The sequence below is a fragment of the Myotis davidii genome, unplaced genomic scaffold (genome assembly GCF_000327345.1).
Source record: "Myotis davidii unplaced genomic scaffold, ASM32734v1 scaffold471, whole genome shotgun sequence".
NCBI classification, from domain to species: domain Eukaryota; kingdom Metazoa; phylum Chordata; class Mammalia; order Chiroptera; family Vespertilionidae; genus Myotis; species Myotis davidii.
Window position 1 is genome coordinate 2,614,938 of NW_006283354.1, and position 17,401 is coordinate 2,632,338.

Genomic DNA, 17,401 nt, shown 5'->3' on the forward strand with positions numbered 1-17,401 from the left:
ACGAGACCAGGGGACGGGCCATCTGAACAGCTTGAGAACAGCTTCTGTAACAAACCTTAGGCTTGAGCTGACACTCAATTATATTTTTTCAGTAACTTTAATGAAATTTTAATATTAAAAAGATACACAAACTAAAAACTGTGTAGTAAGGTATCTTTTAAAATTGGTAAAAAAAATCACCCATTTTCAGTACCTGGAACATAGTTAATGCTCAATATATGTGAGCCCATAGATCTTGTACATCAATATTCCCTTGAAATAGATTAATCTACAGTATAAAATTGGGGCATAATTTGGTACAGAAGAGAAATTTTGCTTTATAAAGGATTATTTATTTATTTGCAGATTTCCATGGAGTTATCTTTTTGTTGGGAAGGGCAGTCAGCTCTAGCATTTTTCTGGCACCCACGTGGGCCAGAGGTTGTGTGAGGTGCCTGTGTTTATAACTATGAATTCTTCTCTGCTGGCCTCAAGAAAGGTTTATTCTGCCATTTTTCCAGATGTAGAGCTCAGGACTGGGGGACTCCAAAGCGGCATACTCTCCCTTCTGTGGGGTTTGGCAGTGAGCCCAGGCGTGGGAAGGTGAGTTCCCCGGTGAGCTCTGAGCCGAAATGGCCCATGGTGACCATGTGGTCACCGCCAGCTTCCCCGTCAGGCCAGCCTTCCTTTGGCCTGAGATGAGCAGGGGTGCCCTTCCGAGGACACTGTCACCTCCCCTGTTAGTATTTCAGCATCACCAACAGGGAGGCAGGTGGGCCAGCAAACCAAGGGGAGCTGTCAGGAACCAGGTGACCCCTGGACATTCTAAATGTCATAACTGGAGCAACTGAAAATGCAGAGCTCGTCAAAATATGCCGTTTTCTTGTCTCTATTGTATGGAATTAAAACATCGTCTCTTCTACCCTGGCCAGGTGGCTCCGTTGACTAGAGCAGTGGTTGGCAAACTGCGGCCCCTTGAGTGTGGCTCTTCCACAAAATATCACGTACGGGCGTGCACGTACAGTGCGATTGAAACTTCACGGTCACACTGAAGGGGCCAAAGAGCCTCATGTGACTCGCGAGCCGCAGTTTGCCGACCACTGGACTGGAGTGTTGTCCCATACACAAAAAGGTTGCGGGTTCAATCACCAGTTGGGAGCATACAGGAGGCAACCAATGGATGTTTCTCTCTCACATTGATGTTTCCCCCTCCCTCTCCCTTCCTCTCTCTCAAAAACCAATGAAAATATATCCTTGGGTGACGATTTAAGAAACAGCACATCATCTCTTCTCTTCCCCTGTCCCAGACTGTCCTGTCAGGTTGCGTATTTCTTGGGTTCTCTGTGACCTTCCTGAATTCCCAGCTGGTCCCAGGAGCATGTTTTCCTCACCCTGAAATGACTGTCCCACGAGGTTCCTGACATGGCCGCCTGCACTGCCCGGGTCTCCACCATAAGTAACCACGTGGGAGGGATGCCTGTGCTCTGGCTTTCTGAACTGCTAGGAAGTTCAGGGGTGCCTGCTGTCTGACGCAGGTCCTGAAATCAGGGGACAGGTGTGTATCCTGATGGTGTCAGACAGAATGCCCTTTCTCCGCGGGGAGCCGTCCTGGTTCCACGTTCATCTGTGGGTGCCCTTGCCCTTGAGCGAGCAGTGAATAACCACAGCGCTATTCCTCAGTGCCTCTGTTGGCCTCAGTGCCTTGAATGCCCAGCCTTTGTGTACATGCTGAGTATTGTGTTGTGAAAAGGTTTCTACTCAGTCATATCGGTCTTCTTCCTGCCCTCGGCGGGTCCCATGGCTCTGTCATGAGTCACTGGGATGGACTTTTTCTTGGAGGAGAAGAAAATGGGCTGTGTCTCTAACCACCTTTATCCCCGCCGCCACACCCTCCCTCACCGCCATGGTTACCCCCTTTGCATCGCCACCGTCACCCCGCCGCCTTCACCACTGTCACTGCCCCATCCCACCCCACCTTCCCCTTCCACTCCCCACTCAGTCTCTCCCTTCACCTCCCTCTTTCCCCATCACCACCCCCCTCCCATCACAGATCTTTGTAAGCTCCTGTCGGCATGTGCCAGGGACTTAGTTGCTTGTGTTGTTGCAGCAGAATCGGGAGCACCCCTGCTCTGAGGTCCCAGGGCATCTCCCCTGCGGGGACCACTGTGTGTAGTACCATAGCAGGGACATGGGGTCACCTGGGGTGGCAGGGCGGGGCCTCCTAGCAGGGAGGAAGGTGTGAGTGTCCCAGCTCCTAAAATGCAAGCAAGACAGCAGGAGGTGTCCCTGGGGGGCTTAGGACTGAGGCTTCTGCTGAGGTAAAGGAATGCAGATCCTCGCTGCCTCCATGGAGGTGAGCAGTGCTGAGTCGTCAAACAGCATCGAGGCTCAGCCAGGAAACAAGTCACATTAATTTGTGAGGTTCGAGAACAAAGCTGATGTGCCAGCTCCAACCTGTAATGGCAGAAAACCAGGGGACCTTTTCTTTCTCCCTCATTGTCCCCACACAGGAGACACAGTTGGAGGGGTGGGAAGGGGGGGAGGGGGCCGCTCTGCTCCGCCCCTGTTCACTGGAGCTCCTGCTCTCAGAGCACCGGGCCAGGAGCCTGGGCACTAGCACCATCTCCTCGGTCCCGGGGGCTTGTAGCTCAGAGAACAAAAAGAAAAGAGATTTGTCAAGAGTGTCTTTAAAAGTAGGCCGAGCGACCTAATTAAACATGTCGCTTCCAAATCAAACACAGACTTCCTAATGCAGCGGTAGAATTGTTAAATTTTACAAATTGCCACATTTGAGAATTGTCTAAGAATGGCTTTTTAGGATAACAGTCTTTCCTCCTTCATCTACTCTTACTCCCTGGCAGATGTCCTCTAATCTGGTGGCTCTACAGCCTTGCAAATCTCTCGGTTTTCCCCACGTGGACACCTAATAGGCATCTCAGTCTTACCGTGGTTGGAACAAATCTCCTGATTTATACGCCCAGACCTGATCATCCCCGATTCTCCCCATCTAGGTGAATAATAAGCAGCTCATCCCTGACCCATCTTTCCCTCACCTCATCGTGGGCTGTATCAGCAAGCCCTGCCGAACACAGCACATTAGTCCCTCCACTCCCCCACCCCCACCACCCAGTCCTACCGGTCAGACCACCAGCATGGCAGGCCTCGGTGATTCCAATAGCCTCCTACACTGGTCTCCCTGCTTCTCCTTTTGCCACCCAGAAGCCAGAATCCATTTTAAAAACATAATCATGTCATCTAACTGTCCTGCTCAGAGGTATCCAGCTGTTTGTCTTCACACTTAGGGTGCAGTTAGAGTTCCCACAGGGCCCGCAGGCTGCCCACCTCGCCTCCCGATCTCCTTCCTGTTCTTCCTGAAAACACCGGATTGGTTCCCACCACAGGGACTTGGCATTTGGTCGGTCCTCAGATCCCCTCTGGCTTCATCCCGCACTTCATGGACGTCCTTGCTGAATAGTCACCTCCTCCAAGAGGCCTTCCCTGACCACCTTTTCTAAGTCACCCCTTCATTCCTCATCTGCTTTCCCAGCTTCTTTTCTTCCAGGCTTGGATCACTTCCTGTCCATCTCTTCCACTCAGAATTAAGCTCCATGAGAGCAAGGATTCTTGTGTATTTTGTCCACTGCTGTATCTCCAGTACATGGAGTAGGGCCTGGCACACAATAATGCTCCATCGGCATTTGAATGAGCGAATGAGTGAATGAATGAATGAAACTAATGCCCACCCAATATGCTGCCCCCTACTCCCCAGATTTGTGTCCTAAGCTGTCCAGAAAGGTGGCCAGAAAGGCTCACTGTGATCCCCCCAGAGCAGCACTTAGGGATCATTTCTGAAGAGAATGTATAAGGAGTCAGAAATGGCTCTGCTTCCAGGGCCCACCTGCCATCCCATCATCACCCACATCAGCGCCATGGAAGGTCCGCCAACAGGGCAGACGAAGAGCTGGGCAAACTGGGAAACCAGGCATCCTGCACACACAGCTGCCTGGCCTGGAGTCATACAGCAGGCAGGGGAGTTCAGGACCGGCTACAGAATCTGTAGGGCCCACGGCAAAATGAAAACGTAGGACCCCACACAGTGGCATGGAAGTTAGTCTCACCCTCCATGGGCCCACTGCCCCACCCCACTGTAGGCGGGGCTCCCTGGGAGCTTGAAAAACCCTGCACCAGGAGGCAGTTCAGACTTGATGAGCGAGGACGCCCTCAATATTTGCATCATGGTGCTGTCAGCCTCGGGCAGGGACAGCTGCCATCGTGCCCCACCCTCAGATGCCTGGTGGTGGGGGTACAAATATTACTCTGCCCACACCCCCACCCAGGCCCCTGGCAGGGGTGGAAGGCAACAACAGAAAGCAGCTGCCTCTCCCAGTGTGACCCCTTAACTGCCTGAGGTGCTGGGCAGTAGCAGGGTGAGTAGGGGAGACCAGCCAGGGCACAGGGAGTGGGAAGCAGGCAGCAGAGAACCATCCAGGGAGGCGATGAGGCTGCAGCGTGAGTCAGGACACAGCCAAGGCACCAAGCCCCAGGCACACCCTCCACTCTCCCATCAGACGCTTCTGTGTCCTCACAAACTCAAACGTAATTATTAAGACTTTAAAGACAAAAACCCCAGAGCTTTCATTCCTAAGCACAGGGTCCCTCTGAGTGTGTGTGTGGGGGGTGGGGGGTACTATACCAGTCACGTGCCTGTGAAGCCAGCCTGGTTGTAGTCCCAGAGCTGAGGGTCAGTTGGGTTTGCTGCGACCCTCTTTGGCTTTAGAAGCACCTCTGAGGCATGAGCAACTCTGAGTCACTGCCAGACTCTCATTTTCTTTGCTGTTGCTGCTGTGGTGGCACCATCCTATGACATCATCCAGTTCTGAGTCTGCACAGGAGCCCCGTTGAGGGCCCCACCAAACCTTCCCCCTCCCTGACACACACAGAACCTACTGTACAGTGGAAAGCCCTGGATCACTAGGTAAGATCCCGGAGGAATAGAAAAGATTTCTTAAGTTCTCATTGATCATTTAATCTCAAGTGTTATCTTGGAAAATAAAAGTAAAACTGGAATGTGAATGTTTTTAATTGAAATATAGTCTGCATGCAATGAAGTGCACAAATCTTTGTCAATGATATTTGACAAATGTATAACCATCACTGAAATCAAGACCTAAAACATTCCATTACCCTAGAAAATGGCCTCAAGTCCCTCCCCAGTCCTCCTCCCACTCACAGGCAGCCGCTGTTCCTATCACCACAGGTTAGTTTTAGCTATTCTTGAACTTTGGTGAGAGCAGCCGCGCACTCCACAGGAAAGGCTCTTGTGTCTGGCTTCTTCCACTCCACGCAGCACTCCTGCGCTTTCTCTGCGTGGCTGGGGAATCGTCTGCTCCTCTTTGCCGAGTGGCACTTCACTGTATGACTGTATCGCAGTTCGCCAGTTGTTCTCGTGGAGGCACATTATGTTTGTTTCCACTTGGGGACTAGTATGAATGAAGCTTCTGTGAACAGGTTTGTACGTGTCCTTTCGTGGGCACAGGCTTTCCTTTTCCTCGGGTGAATACTTATGGGTGGCAGATAGCAAGATGCTCAACATCATTAGTCGTTAGGAAATACAGATGAAAACCACAGTGGTACATCGTGACACACCTGTTAGAATGGCTACAGTTTAAAAGTCTGACCATAGCAAGTGTTGGCAAGGAGATGGGGGGACCAGAACACTCACATGGGAATGTTTTCGGCTTCGGTGATTTCTTCTATTAACTTTTTCTTCCTTCTACTTCTCTTTGGTAATTTTTTCTTCTTTTTCTTTCTTATTGAAGTAGAAGTTTAGTTCCTTGTCTCTCTGCTCCCATTTTTTTCTTATGAGAAGTGAAACATTATTCTTATTGTTGATTTCCTGAAGCAGATGTGTCTTTTTTCCCTCTGGCTGCTTTTTACATTTTCTTGTTTTCTTTGGTGTTCAGTAGCTTGATGACAGTTTGCCTTTGTGATTTTCTTTGTATTTACTTGAAGTCACTGACCTTCCGGGATATGGAGTTGATGTCTTTCATCAGCTTTGTAAATTTTTACCCAGCATCTTCTCATGTATTTCTTCTGCCCTATTCTTTTTCTCCTCTCCTTCTCAAACTCCAATTAATTATGTTAGTCAAATTCAGATCATCCCACAGTTCTTTAATGATCTGTTCTTTTTTTTCTCTTCCGTGCTTTAGTCTGGGCCTTTTTCATTATTGATTTGTCTTTGAATTCATTGGTCTTGTTTCCTGCTGTGTCCCATCAGCTCTCATTCTTACTAAAGACCATTTAACAAATCCTTTATTTCAGATCTTTTATATTTCAGCCCTATTAAAGGCTTGTCCTCTGAATTTGGTTCTCTTGTATATGTATTTCTTTATTACTATCCCATGACGGTTAAAAAGATATGAATTTTAGTTTATCTGGTGTTTTCTTGATGTTATCATGGGATTAACAGTCTTTTGCACACCTCTGTATCCTAGCCAGAAGTAGAAATCTGTCTATGAAATTTTAGGTGCCATGTTTTTTCTCCCCAATAATTTTCCATTTTACTGGAAAATTGCAAGAATAGTACAATGAAGTCTGATATATCCTTTACCACGGACTCCATTCAGGTTTTGCAAACTGTCCTCATGATGTCCTCTATAGAAAGAGAATGTAAGCCAGGTCGCCCATTGCACTTAGTGGTCATCTCTCCTCAGCCAGCATCAATTCAGAGCAGTTCTTCAGTCCTTCCCTGCCCCCATATCTTTAACATTTTAAAAGATGATAGGCCAGTTGTTTTAATAATGTCTCGCCATTATTTGGGTTTGTCTGATGTTTCCTCATGACGACACTGAGGCTATGAGTTTGGGGCAAGAATGTAACTGAAGTTATGCCAAGCTTTCCTCCCTGCATTCTATCAAGTTAGGAATCGATGTCAACTTGTCCCGTCACTGGTAGTGTTAGCTTTGGTCATGAGCACAGTGGTATCTGCGTGCTTTCTCCTCCGTAAAGTTGCTGTTTTTCTTTATATTAACAAGTTTTATGTTGAGACACTTTGAAATCATGTAAATATCCTGTTATTCTTCTAACTTTCACCCACTAATTTTACAATTTGTTGATATTTTTATTCCTGAGTTAATTAGGACATCATGATGGCCAAATGAAATTTTTCTAGTTCCATCGTTTCTTCTACACTTATTAGCTGACATTCTATAAGAAAGAGTTTTTTTTTTCTTTTCCCATTTATTTGCTCACTTTTTAAAAATCCGTGTGGATTTGTGGATTTTTGTTTATGTGATAGGATATTATCAAGTACTATCACTGTTTATTTTTACGCTCCAGTGTCCTAGGTTTGGCCAATGGGCACTGCTTCCGACTGGCTTCTGTGTCCTTTTGACATGTCCCATGACTTTCAGTGCCTCCTTCCTTCCTGGCCCAGCAAGATGTTCTGGACTATTCTTATGCTTTCCTTGCCTCTTCCCTGGAATAAGCCATTCCTTCAGAAAGTGTTGGTTCCCTTAGCGGTCAGTTGCGTTTAGAAACCAAGACATGAGAATTCAATGTGCTCCTTGCTACTGGGGTTTTGCTGCTCTCAGATCCTCTCAGAGAAGAGATGTAAGACACACATTAATGTACATGCATATGCACACGCATAGATCTTGAGAAGCAGGCGCTCACATCAATACCTCCAGTGCCAATCCAAGCAACCACGGGGTTCCCTCTAGCTTCCCCTGTTGCATGTCTATAACTCTCTTCTTCAGTGAGAAAACTAGTTCTTACTTTCATAAATATATTTATTTGTTGCTAGGTTCCCCCATATATAAATCATCTCCTTACCCCACGTGCTGCTGCCCCACTCAGCCACCTTCCTGTGGGAGCCTAATCCCACGGTGCCGTCACCCAACTCGGCTGCCTACCAGAACCAACTGAGCCACCACCCCTTGGGTCCCCTTCCTTGTGAGGCCTGACCCCTTTGGCCACCACCATGCTCTGCTGCCTTCCTCCTAACTGTGACTTTTTCAAAGATTTAGAAAAAAAATTGTTATTCTCTGTTTGGAATAAAAGAACAGATGTCATTCTGACCTGTTTAGGGTTGTGGTAATGAGTGTGCTTGTTGTCACGAATCAAAGATAAATTTGTTTTGGTTAATATGACCTGCTTAGAAGTGTTTTTTTCCTTTTTAATGTTGTCTGATATTGCCGCTCTAAGTCCAATTGAGCCAATACTGACGACAGAATGACTTCTGCCTGGGGTTTAGGAAGAAATATGTCAATGAGAGTAAAGCCCCACTTTCTGGTGCTACTGCCTCAGGAGTGCAGGACCAGTCACAGACAGCTTGTTCCGACCCAAATCTGCTAGAGATCAGATGACATTATTGGTTGGACCCACACTGTGTGCGGCCTGCCTGAAGCAAGGCATCGCTGGCTAGAAGGTGCTTCAAACTCTACTCGGTCTTTTTTATTTCTCTTCTTGGAAGTGGAACAACAGGGTCAGTCGCTGACCTGGCGTTTGTCCCTAGCCGCCTGCAGAAAGCACTGTTCCCGAGAGGCGCCCCCTCCGGGTTTGGAGGTGGCAGGTAGGGGCACAGGTTATTGGTGACACCTGTCCTTTTCTTTCTTTTCTCCATGGCACCCCGTTCATAGACTTCTCTTTATTGTTTAAGTTCCTGGTGATAGACGAGTTTAAATTTGCTTTAAACACCCAGGAAAATTAAGACAGGTGACCTTGCCCTGACCCTGCCCTTCCTGAGTCTCCGCTGCCTCAGGAACTGTTCCCATCCACTCGCCAAAGGGCCCAGTGGTGGTGTGTTGAAGATCATATCCCTGTATTGATCTCAAAGTGCTTTTTAATTGTTGGATCTATTTTTTAAAGTCATCATCTGACTTCTGCCTCTGGCAACATGGCAGATAAATATGTTTTAAATCCTTTTAAGCATTGATGTGCTAGTAAGAAAAATACTAAATGCTTAAGAGGCTAGAAAAGCAAGTGACATCAGGAACCCAGAGAAGTAAATAACTGTGAAGCTGTCTTGACCTGGAGGCCTTTTGTCCGACTGGGTGAGCTTCATCTTTGGTGTGCTTACCCTGCATGATCCAGGATCGCAAGGACCAGTCCCAAAGCCCTCTGAAGGTGGAAGTATTTGGAAAGTTTTCCCCACTCCCCATATAAACCTGGGACCCCCAAAGGGTTATATCTACAATGGCAAGGTTAGGAATAGAAAAAAAAAGATGAAGTATTCAGCTCTGAATAAGGAAACAAAAGAAAGAGAACCATAGAAAAAGGCAATAAACAATTTAATGTAAACCAAATAAATACTAACAATATGTGCACACAATGGGCACTGTGAGTGAAAATGAAAGAATCACAGGTATATGCAAAGATATGGATGAAACAAAACACTGTAAGAGCAAATGAAGTGAATCTCCATACAAACAGTATGATGCCTTCATACTTACCTAGTGTTCAAAAACATGTAAACAAGCAATACATTGTGTAGAAATACAAAGATGAGCTCAAACTGCAAAGAAAAGCAAACGAATAATAAACACAAAATTCGGGGTAGTGGTTACCTCTGAGTGGAAATGAGGGAACGGAATTGGAAACAGGAACATTTCAAAACTAATAAAACGGTTCTTTTTCTTTAAACGGGGACAGCGTGAGTCCATAGTTGTTCCTTGTACCACAGTGCTGATGCTGTCCACAAAGTGTGTCATATTCTTTCGTAGCTACTCATTATTTAACAAGAGTAATTGATAGTTATTTGAGTTTTATTTTTATGTGGTGTGAAATGGGGTTTCAATGTCATTTAATGCCAGGTGGAGAGCTAGTCATTTATCAAATGACTCATTTTCCCAATGCAGTGGTCACTCTTGTCATACAGCAAATTTTCATACGTAGTGGGATTTGTTTCTGGGTCCTCTCTTTTTTCCTGTCAGATTTACATTGACTTGTCTATTTCTCGGTCAATACCGTATTGACGTGAACACAGCAGCTTTCTGGTTTGATGTTCTGATCACCGGTACGACACATCTCCCTTCACTCTTCTCCCTCTTATTTGTCTCGGTTATCGGGGGCACTGACTCTACTAACTGATCTTCTTAAGGTCATTTTATCCAATTCCAAAAGGATTTCTTTAGATTTATAAAATTATGGTAGCATCTTCCCACCCAAGAATAAGAAGTGTCTTTGCATTTGTTCAAGTCTTATTTTATGACCTTCAATAAGGTTTTATAGTCTTTTTCATATCAGTCCTGTGGCTTCCTTGTTAAATTTATTCATAAATATTTTATGGTTTTTGCCATTATTATGAGTGGAATATTTTACCTTTTCCATTTCGAAATGTTTATTGCTAATGAAGAGAAGAATGATTAATTTTGGCATATTTATCACCTGTCCAACCACCTCATCATAATTCTCTTCCAATTTTAACATTTTTCACTAGTCTCTTGGTGTTCTAAGTATACGGATACACAACTAGTAAAAAGAGGTAGTTGTTAGTTGCCTTTTCTGAATTTTTACTGATTATTTCATTTTCATGTGCTATCATCCTTCCTGTTCAAATAAAAAATGGTGAGGACAGATACCCCTGTCTGGCTCCTACTTTCATTAAAATTGTGGTTGGCCATTTACAATGACACATTTAAGGAGTTTTCCATCTTTCCTTTTTGCTTAACACTTTAATTTGGAATAACTGCTGTATCTTAGGGTTTTTTATTTCTGTTTTGGCTCTGGGTTTTGATATATGTCCTCTGCTTAATCTCAGAGGCCACTAATGTGACCCTCAGTAGGGACCATTCTCTCCTTAAATTCCTTTGTTTTCTTTTTGGTTCAAATGCATGGTTTTCTTGGGAACCCTCTTTTTTTAAAAAAAAATTTTTTTAATTGATTTCAGAGAGAAAAGGAGAGGAAGAGAGAGAAACATTAATGATGAGAGAATCATTGATCAGCTGCCTCTTATACACCCCTTTGCTGGGGATTGAGCCTGTAACCGGGGCATGTGCCCCCACCAGGAACCAAACCATGACCTCCTAGATCATAGGTCAGTGCTCAACCACTGAGCCACGCCAGCAGGCAGAAGCCCTCTTTTGTGCTACACTCACTTCTAGAGTTTTGATACTTTGTTGTGTCTGTTGATGTTGTCATCCTCCTCCTGCAGCAGCTCCAATTCTGGTCATTCTTCCCTCTCCGGAGACTGGACCCCTTTGTGCAGATGGATATTTTCTACTGCCTGCTCCCTGGGGCTCAAGGTCAGACACTGAAGTAACAGGAAGAAGTAGAGGTCCCACAGGTGGTGCCTGAGATGGGGGGCTCTGTCTGGGAGTAGACAGGTTGTCGGGCCCCTGTGGAGACACTTGGAAAAAGCCTCCTACTGTCTGGTCAGCACGTGCTCTCCTGGTCTCAGAGGTGGAGCAGACACAGCCCACCCAAGCAAGCCAGCCTCCCCTGAGCCTCAGTGCAATTTGGCTCAGGCTAGCCAGAGGGCGGGAGCGGAAAAGAGAAGAGAAAAAATGAAATTATCTACTTGATACTGTGACTCAGCTTTGTTTTGATATTACCAAGTGCATATTTTTATGGCTGCTAATCTCACTGAGAGATAAGGGCAGATCTTGGAGAGGAGAAATTGACACCCTTCTGGTCAGAAAATACTAAATTTTTCTGTGCTAGTATTAGATATTGTAATTGAGCTCCGTCTTTTCTTCTTTAAAAGAATAATCAAAAAGAGGGTGTCATTGTCTCTGGCTGTGAGACACATCTGAGACAAGGGGCTGTGGTGTTGACCTCGGGGCAGCACTTGTGCAGTAGGGGAAGCACCCTGGAATGGCCCTCCGTGCTCGGGTGTCTAGAGTGGAAGGTGCGGGGAGCATCACCGTGCTCACCCTGAGTGTCTCCGCAAGAATCCTGGAAATAATTGGAGGCAGCCCGAGGCGGTGTGGCCTGGAATCATTAGTTGGTGGAGAAGCAGGAAAGAACCCAGTAATGAGGCATCAGCAGGAGAGTGAAGACCCATTGAGAGAGCAACATCTGGCCTTCAACTCGAAGCCGGAGATGCAGGGAGCCCCGAGGAGCAAACGTGACAAGGGAGCGTGGTGCCAGGAGGGAAAATGAGGGCTCTGGTGACAGAGGATAAGACAGATGCAGACTGAAGAGGCTTTAGGCAAAGAAAGCGGACTTGGGGATAGGAATGTGTTTGGAGGAAGTGCTCTAAAACAAAACCATTTTGTAAGAGACACTCTCCCAGAGGCAAGAATCCTATTATGCTTCCCATTTTTATGCAGCTTTTCTTCCCAAGAAAGTCTCAGAAATAACCTGTCAAAGTCAGTGCGGCCCTAGCGGGTTTGGCTCAGTGGATAGAGCATTGGCTGCGGACTGACGGGTCCTGGGTTTGATTCCAATCAAGAGCATGTATCTCGGTTGCAGGCTCGATCCCTGGCCCCGGTCGGGGGCATGTGGGAGGCAACCAATTGATGTGTCTCTCTCACATCCATGTCTCTCCTTCTCTGTCTCTCCCCCTCCTTTCCACTCTCTCTAAAACTCAATGGAAAAATATCCTTAGGTGAAGATTACCAAAAAAATAATAATAATAGGGCAAATGGAGGTAAAAAGGAACAGAAGAGATTATTGTCATTTTATTCTAACCAGAGGGCATGCAAGCCAGAGCACAGGCTTTGATGTTCATCCTGAATTCACAGGTGTGAGCTTATATTTCCAACTCAAGGAATCTCTACACAACCTCCTCATGTCTGATAAGGAAACCGAGGCTCACATGTGAGTTGGTTCTACTGCGTTGGTAGAACCCCGGTCTGTGGACTCTCACCCAATGCTTTCCGCAACCTCCATCCTTACTGCTCAGCGTGTCACCCTGCCTGTTTCTTTCTCTTTTTTAAAAAATATATTTTATTGATTTTTTACAGAGAGGAAGGGAGATGGGTAGAGAGTTAGAAACATCGATGAGAGAGAAACATCGATCAGCTGCCTCCTGCACACTCCCCACTGGGGATGTGCCCGCAACCAAGGTACATGCTCTTGACCGGAATCGAACCCAGGACCCTTCAGTCTGCAGGCCGACGCTCTATCCACTGAGCCAAACCAGTCAGGCCTGCCTGTTTCTTTAAAACCATTCATTTCTGATTACTCAGACCCCCAGCCTTCAATCTGGCATCTCTGCAGTGTCTTCCCCAGGTTCACTTTTCACCTGGCATCTTCCGCAGCCTGCTCTGTGCCAGGCCCTGTGCTGAGCTCTGAACATAAGTAGAACCCGGTCTTTGTCCTAAAACCGCAGAGACCACCTGTCCGCGGCTCCGAGCGTGGATTGACTGTGAGGTCGGGCTGCTGCGGGCCCTGCCCCAGGGCCTGCTGAGTGCTGGCCAGCAGCCGGGAAACCTCCAGGCCATCAGCCTGAGAGCTCGGATTAAGTGGAGAGCGCCTGTAGGAGGCCTTGGGGAGAAAGCTCTAGAAGTCGTGGGTCAGGTGGCAGTACTGTCATCACACAGCGTAGAGGGGGAAATGGCACAGCAGAGCAAAGGGCACCCGGAAGGAGGAGAAACACCAGACCTGACTGTGTGAGTGGGCCTGAGGCATCTGTGGGACTGGGCCGTGTGTGGGCTGCCTGTGAAACCGAGCCCGGGCTCACCTGGCAGCTCAGGGCCCTGCTTGCTGCCTGGCACCACCCGGGACGTCCACTGGAACCTGCGGAGTTTGGGCTACGGGTCAGTTCTGGTCACTTTCAGAAGCTCTCAGCTCAGAAGCTGGGCAGAGTCTACCCCAGGGGTCCTCAAACTACAGCCCGCGGGCCACATGCAAATACAAATATTGTATTTGTTCCCGTTTTGTTTTTTTACTTCAAAATAAGGTATGTGCAGTGTGCATAGGAAACTATAGTCCAGCCCTCCAACAGTCTGAGGGACAGTGAACTGGCCCCCTGTTTAAAAAGTTTGAGGACCCCTGGTCTACCCGGTCAAGCAAATGCCCAAAGCAGGGAAACTTGGAAGGGAAGCATTTCCTTGAGATATTTGAAGCGTGCTATTCCAAGTCTGCCTTTTAAAACCAGTCCATGCTTCCAAAGCAAACATGCTCACCTTTTCACTAAGTCAGGCTTGAACAAGGACCAGCAGCCCACGGTGTATACTCGCATCGCTAAAACCAAATGGCTGCTCAGCTTTCAGTCCGAGGTAGTCAACCCAGCACCAACTGAGCACTTACTGTGTACCCAGCTCCTGACATGAATTCTCTTGTTTAATCCTCAAAACAATCCTGTAAGCAGCAAATCATTGATCTTCTCATTTCAAATTAGAGGGAAGAGAGGGTAGGGGACTCGCCTGGGTCACAGAGCTAATGAGGACCAGGGCCCATTCTGAGGCTTAACCGTGTGTTACTGGAAACCCAGCTGCACGCGCGTGAGCCCTGGAGGAGTTCTGACGCAGCTCGCACGATGGTGACGACGCAGTCCTGCGTCATCCGCTCGCGCACAGGCCCGCTCCACCATGTGCCTCTGACACATGAGAGTTCTTATCCATCCCAGCAAAGCTGAGCTAGGTGTTTGGGGCCTCACTGCCTCTCTTCTGGGGTCTTTTTGTACTCGGCTGGGGGCTCCAAAGGAAGGAGGCGCCCCGGGTAGGGGAAAGAATGACAGTCCTTGGCAGCCCATTCAGACCCTATGTGTCACTGTAGGCACTTTGTGTATTGGGGAAATTATCTGAGACTTGGGAATAAGGCAAAGGGTTGGTGTGGCAAGTCCTCCCCGTGTCATACTCGAGTATCATTGCACAGACCCACCAGGGATCATGTGCTGTCTGGGCTAGGGGTTTGTTCAATCGGCTTACTGCTGAGTAAAGGCCCAGACTATGCAGTTACACATTAACTTGTAGATTTGTGTCCAGTAAAGATGCAAACTCTTTCTTTCTGATAGAAAAATGACCCCAAAGGTTATGGTGTTCTTGCCCTGTAGGTCATTAACTGATTCTGTGTCTCATCTAACCCTCTCCTCCACCCCCACAGATCTTCTTCACTTCTCCTGCCCGTCCCCTCCTTAACGAGTCGAATAAATCTTTAACTCAGGCTCACTTATATTTCCCCGAGAGTCGTGATTTTAAGTATTTATAGGAATATTTGGCACTTGTGTTCACCTGCGGTTGGAAATCACCACCTCCAAAAGACCTGCGTAGGGAGTTGGGCGCCTGCAGGAGCCTCGTCCGTGCTCCGGTTGATCCAGAGTTGGTTGGGTACAGACTCCTGAGGCAGAACTGAGAGTCCACCCCCAGGTGAAAGGGCTGCCTGCCCTCCCGACGTTCCAGGCATTTCTGACTCTGGCTTGGTGGTTAGTTTGGAAGCCAGTGTGTCAGCCCGCAGTTTGGGACCTGTGAGCAGTGCACAAGGCAGGTTATGTTCCCACCGGCGATGGGTAACCGTGTGTTTCTGTTAAGCTCTGGGCACTGGAGAACTTGGTCAGGGCTTGCAGAGCTGGTCAAAATTCTGCTTTTGAGAAGCACATGATTGCCTTGGTTTGGGCTCTGCGCTGTGGTCATCAGGAAGATATCACATCTGCCCAGCAGTGACAGAACAATTTCAGGGGAAAAGGTAGGGGAGGGGGCAGGGAGACACTGAAGCTGAGAGACATGATAATGGAGGGCAGGTGGCCAGGTGTCTGTGCATGACAAGGAGAGGGTTTGGGCCTGGGATGTTCAAAGATCCAAGCACAGCTTCCTCCTGTCACATGGTACACCTCCTGCCCTCAGAGTAGCTTAATTGGCCTCCCAGCTGCACACACTTCTCGAGGTGTGTGAGAGCAGAGATCGATAGCCAGGCGTGCTGATGTTGGAGAATTTGGTCAGGACTTTCGTCAAAATTCTGCTTTCATGAAGCACATGATTGGAGACGCTCAAACCATGGGCATCTGGACCCTCCTGGCATGAGTTCCTTCAAGCAGGGACCCTGTCCCCGGCCGAGCAGACGATCCCAAGTCTGAGCAATTTGGAGTGAGACTCTACACATCTACAGCCTCCTTGCTATCTGACCATCAGCAAGTCACTTCTCGACTCATATTTCTTAATCTGTAAAATGGGCATGTGCACATGCCTCAGAGTGAGGCCTGTGTGTTTACTTCCCAGAGCTATAAATGATGATCAGATGAGCCCACGTATGTATCTAAGTGTTGGCATGATGCCTGCCTGACATGCCTCAAGTGCTCAGCAGTTTCTGTAAGCTTTGCCCTCTCTGGCTGGGTTCTAGGAATGCACTTCCCCTGGGAGGAATTACACATTTTCTTCCTAATACTTGAGTGTGAATGAGACTTTACAGGGCAGATTGGACCCGAAGCAGCCCCAGCACCCAGGGCACCCGGAGGATGTGAAGGTTCCCACCAAGGTGACGAGGGGTGAGGGCCCAGGAGGGCTGTTCTCCTCCCACCTGCAGCCTGGGAGGTGCCAAGAGCCCTGTGACTTACGGGAGTGTCTGAGGACTGGCCTTTCCAGCCAGGACTAGAGACAGGACCTCCCCCCAACACTCAGTTCCCAGGGGCCAAGAAAGGCTTCCAGGCAACCAGTCACCCCACTTTCCCAAGGGTACAGTGAGGCAAGGTGGTAACTTTGCCTCTGCAGTCACGGCTCCCTGCAGACTGGGTCAGCTGGGCGGGGTCTGCTCTGAACAGGCCCCTGTGGGCCAGGCCTCTTCCTGGGCCGGCCCCTGGCTCTGCCCATGGGCTCCAGGGCCCCAGGCTGCTCCACTCTCCCGTCCCTGGGCTCTACCCCTCACTTTCAGGTCTCAGGTCAAATCTCACCTCTTCCACGAGGCTTCCCTGACCTCCAGATGAGCGCTGGCCCACTCAGCCGCCTGTTTATTTCCTTCCTGGCATTTATCACAGCCCACGTGTCTTTACTGGCTTGTTTTCCTCTTCACACTCTGTCTTCCTTACGCTGCCATAACTTTGCCTCTGCAGTCACAGCTCCCTGCAGACTGGGTCAGCTGGGCGGGGTCTGCTCTGTGAACAGGACCCTGTGGGCCAGGCCTCTTCCTGGGCCGGCCCCTGGCTCTGCCCATGGGCTCCAGGGCCCCAGGCTGCTCCACTCTCCCGTCCCTGGGCTCTACCCCTCACTTTCAGGTCTCAGGTCAAATCTCACCTCTTCCACGAGGCTTCCCTGACCTCCAGATGAGCGCTGGCCCACTCAGCCGCCTGTTTATTTCCTTCCTGGCATTTATCACAGCCCACGTGTCTTTACTGGCTTGTTTTCCTCTTCACACTCTGTCTTCCTTACGCTGCCATGTAAGTGTCCGGGGAACAATGCCCTCGTCTGTTTTGTGTCCCAGCACCTAGAGTCGGGTCTGGCACATAGCAGGGGCTCCAAAATATATGTTGGATGAGTCAGTGGGTGGAGAGCTGTCAGGGTCTCCTGAAGTGCCTCATTGTTACCACCCATCCACATGGGCATGGAAG

General features: G+C 48.3%; 1 pseudogene; it reads right to left on the reverse strand.

The window, feature by feature from the left end:
- The window catches only part of LOC102763254, a 61,090-nt pseudogene extending 46,660 nt beyond the window's left edge, over window positions 1-14,430 (reverse strand).
- Window positions 14,431-17,401: the final 2,971 nt, after the last annotated feature.